Genomic DNA, 3,831 nt, shown 5'->3' with positions numbered 1-3,831 from the left:
TTTTCTTACTTATCTTAATTTAAATATTACGTGATTTTCCTTTATATGGCTGGAGTACAGTGATGTCATCGCCACACTCAAAGGACCGTATATGCACAAGTCTCATTGACTGATGAACGTAACTTTTGGTTAATAGAACACAAGTTTTGTTCTACATTCAGAGGAAAGAAAGGCAGCCTTGGACAAAGACGATTAATAAACAACCAAATTAACTGATGGTGCATGTAATATATGAGTAATTTTCACATGTTTTGTAACTTAGCACGAAGGTGCAATACCGTAGTTACGTACTCAATTCCCATACCCAACAATTTAACTAGTGAAGTCCGAGCCTCATCCTAAGCAGATGGTGTGCCACCGTCCGTTGTGCAGTGGCATATTGCCGCACGACACCAACCGGCACACAGCTAGCACATGTATCCAAGTGCAGCAACAAGAGCATATTTTGCGTGTACACCTGTGGTTGATCTTCAATTTGAATTCCCCGTGCATCATATTCCTATCGCTGATAAATCGCCCTTATGGTCCGGTGCCACTTTAAGTTGTATCACCGTTGATCTCGCAGCCAACCATCGAGTTCTCCATACATATTCTTACATTAACACTCTACGGTTCCATGTTGTCTTGATTTACATGGAGAAAAGCTAGCTAGTAATTTGTAGATGAACCATCGGCCCTCGACCACACAAGCATATATATAGAGATATTGACCACACAAGCATATATATAGAGAGATATATGGCTCAATTACTCAAGACTTTGGACTTTAATCAATCAGCTATTGCGTTATTTATTGTCTGGAAATTATTATTTCATAAGACGCACTCAAAATCTTTTGCCGTCGCCCCTCCTTCCATAGAATTCTCCCGTACCCGCACTTGCTAGGTGGCGACATGGGCCAGTGTCCAAGTGTTTCACCATTGGTTTGATCCTCATAGCTGCGCTGAGGTGGCAGTAGGCCCCACTGCCAAAGTGTCGCAGGTGTTTTCTTGGGGAGCAAGAGTGTGATTGTCTTCTAGGGCAATGGTGGCACTCCAGTTGTGTGAACAGTGAATGTTGGTGGGTCATAGGTGATGCTTCCGTCATGTCACTCGGGCACTTTGCGGTGGCCATGTGGTGGCGTTATGTCCCCTCCTCTGCTCGCCAAAGAGGTTTGAACAGGTGGAGGACTACCAACATGGTCAAGTTCGACAACTGACGTGCAGTGCACCCTTTGTTGTCGCCAGAGGCGGCGGAATAGGGCTTTTCTCCAGCACAGGTGGTCGTAGCGGTGGCTCCCTTTATCGTGTGATGCTCCATGTGGCGATGCAACAATGAGGCTTTACATCGATACCACGGGCATGCAACGATGTGCCCACAAGTAAATCCAGATAAGTGGATCTTGGTGTTTCTCATGGCATCAACCTCTCCCCTTCATCGACGAGTGAAGGTTTGAGGATTACAGTCAATGCATGATCGAGAGGAGTTCTGCCGGTAGCCCGTGGTGACTATCTCTGAGGACGATGTTGTGGTTTCAAGCGAAATACTGGGTAGCTCAGCTCTTGGTAGGTACCCTCAAAATTGTGGCCCAAACACATGTGGAGAGATGCCGCAACACAAGCCTCAAGATTCGTATTTGTTTCGCTTCTTCTTGAGGCCCTCGACAATCATCTTGATTGACGGTTTTGAGTTTTTGCCATTGTTGGCAAATTGTTCTTGATTTGGTCCCTGTGTTGCTTCGGAGACTATTCCTCATCCACACTCTTGCCTGGGTATATTTTGCACTTTAGTTATTTTGAGTGCACAAACAAGACTTTCTTCCCACCGAGAGGTTTAAGTTAATGGACAGTCCCACAAATCAAACATCTTACACACAAAAAATGCATGACTTCCAAGAAAGGCTTGTATTCAACGTTTTCTAACTTTGACTACAGATATGTGCACAATTAATTTGTCGTATTTTTTCCACAATATAAAATTTCAAGATTAAAGATAGAAGTTAAAAGATACATATGGGAGACTCTGTCAATATCTAAATTCTATTCAATTATGAACTGGGGGAGTACTAGAGATTCCAACTCTACACAAAACCTGTAAAAGTCATTCTAATCAAAAGGCCTTACAAAGCCACTGCTGGACGCTTCCTCCCAGACAGGGGAATACTCTGTTTCGCCAAACCTGGAGCACCATTTCCATTTGGAACGAAATGAACAAATGAGGTGTAAGGAGGCAACCTTGATTCCCAGGAAACCGTATTGAAATCCCCTTGCGGTCGGACTCCAGGATCCATCATAAGATCTCCAAGCCTCACCCTCGGCAGGGATGCCCTCTCCGCTGTAACCTCAGTGCGGCTGCTGCCACTGGTGCAGGAAGGCACGATGCAGAGCGGAGAAGCAGCAGGATGCAAGACGAAGTCCGTAACGTCTATCTGATGGCGTCTCTCGACGAGCAACCTCGGGTGTTCCCCAAACATGGAGACGTTCCTCTCAGCAAATCTTCTCAGCCTGCTCAGCATGCCGAACCAGAAATGGACGTTCAGATTCCTCCTCATCACATCCGCGAATATGTTTGTGCCGACGAGCGAACATTCCATCCGGAACTCCTCGGCCAATTCGTCTGCAATCCGTGCCAGCTGCGGGTGATGCACCGGGTTTGCGCTCCCGAATGCGAGTGTCTTGAAGAGGTAGCTGAACTCCTCGTATGACAGGGTGTTAAGGAAGATCGGCCGCACTGTCCCGAATCGCTCTGTACTTCTAAGCCGGCTGATAATGATCACCTTGCTTCCACTATCCATGCTTGCCAAGGTTGAGCAGAACTCGGCCCAATCCTTCTCGTCGACGTCTGCAACAAGCTCAATAACCACCAGTATCTTCCCTGGCAAGAAGCTCCGATCATGGTCTGCGATTCTGCGGAAGGAGTCTCCATTCAGGTGCAGAATCGAAGAGAAGTGTGAGCTGACCCTCTCGTCCTTGCATACATGGGCCACCAGAGTCCTCTTCCCGACCGCAGGAGCACCAATGATCGGGAGAATAGCAGGCGTACCACCAGGCGAGCTTGAACTGTGCTGCAGCATGAAGTTCAGGAGCTTTTGCTTCTCGGTGTGGCGTCCGAACATGATGGTGTCATTGTAAAGATACGCATCGTATGGTCGACGCAGCATACGGTCGCATCCACCCAAAAGAACAACAAACTCCGTCAAGCCAGCGACAACGTCCTCCAAGCTCTCCACCACACTTTGCAGGTCGGCAAGGTAGATGGCCTTGTTCTTCCTAGCACTGCCATGAACCGTGCGAAGACGTTTGCGGGGAGATGAGCTGCTAACCTCCCCCTCCTCCTCCTTCGGGGACTAGTCTCTGTCTCTTCAAGTGACATGTACCCGAAGGCCCCTAGCGCCCAGTAGCCTCGGTACATGGCGTCCGCGAGCATGGTGAGCTGCGCCAGCATCCCGGAGTTGGTGATGTACCGCCCGTCCGCCTCCTCGACAACCGTGCGGGCTCTCAGGAGGAGCTGCTGCAGCCTCCTCAGCTGCTTCTCTCCCGACTGTGGACGGCGGCTCGAGCGGTACCTGTCGGCGAGGTAGGAGACGAATCGGCTCACGAGTTCACCTGTAACTGCTGATATTGCAAGCTCCATCTTGAGTTCCTGCAAGCGAAAAAGAGTGCTAGCTAACCAGGAATCCAACAGAGCAGAGGGCAGGAGGCTGGTGGAAATTGTAGACTGCTGGTGTGTCAATATCCAGACGTTGCAAAAACTGACTTTGTATTGCCAACAGGAAAGGGAAAATGCTGAAAATTATCTATCACCGGTGGCGTTGTGAACCACTCCACCTCCAGGCTCCAGCTTGTGAAAGAA

This window comes from Triticum dicoccoides, chromosome 1B (assembly GCF_002162155.2).
Source record: "Triticum dicoccoides isolate Atlit2015 ecotype Zavitan chromosome 1B, WEW_v2.0, whole genome shotgun sequence".
Classification (NCBI taxonomy): domain Eukaryota; kingdom Viridiplantae; phylum Streptophyta; class Magnoliopsida; order Poales; family Poaceae; genus Triticum; species Triticum dicoccoides.
Note: the sequence above shows the minus strand (reverse complement) of the source record.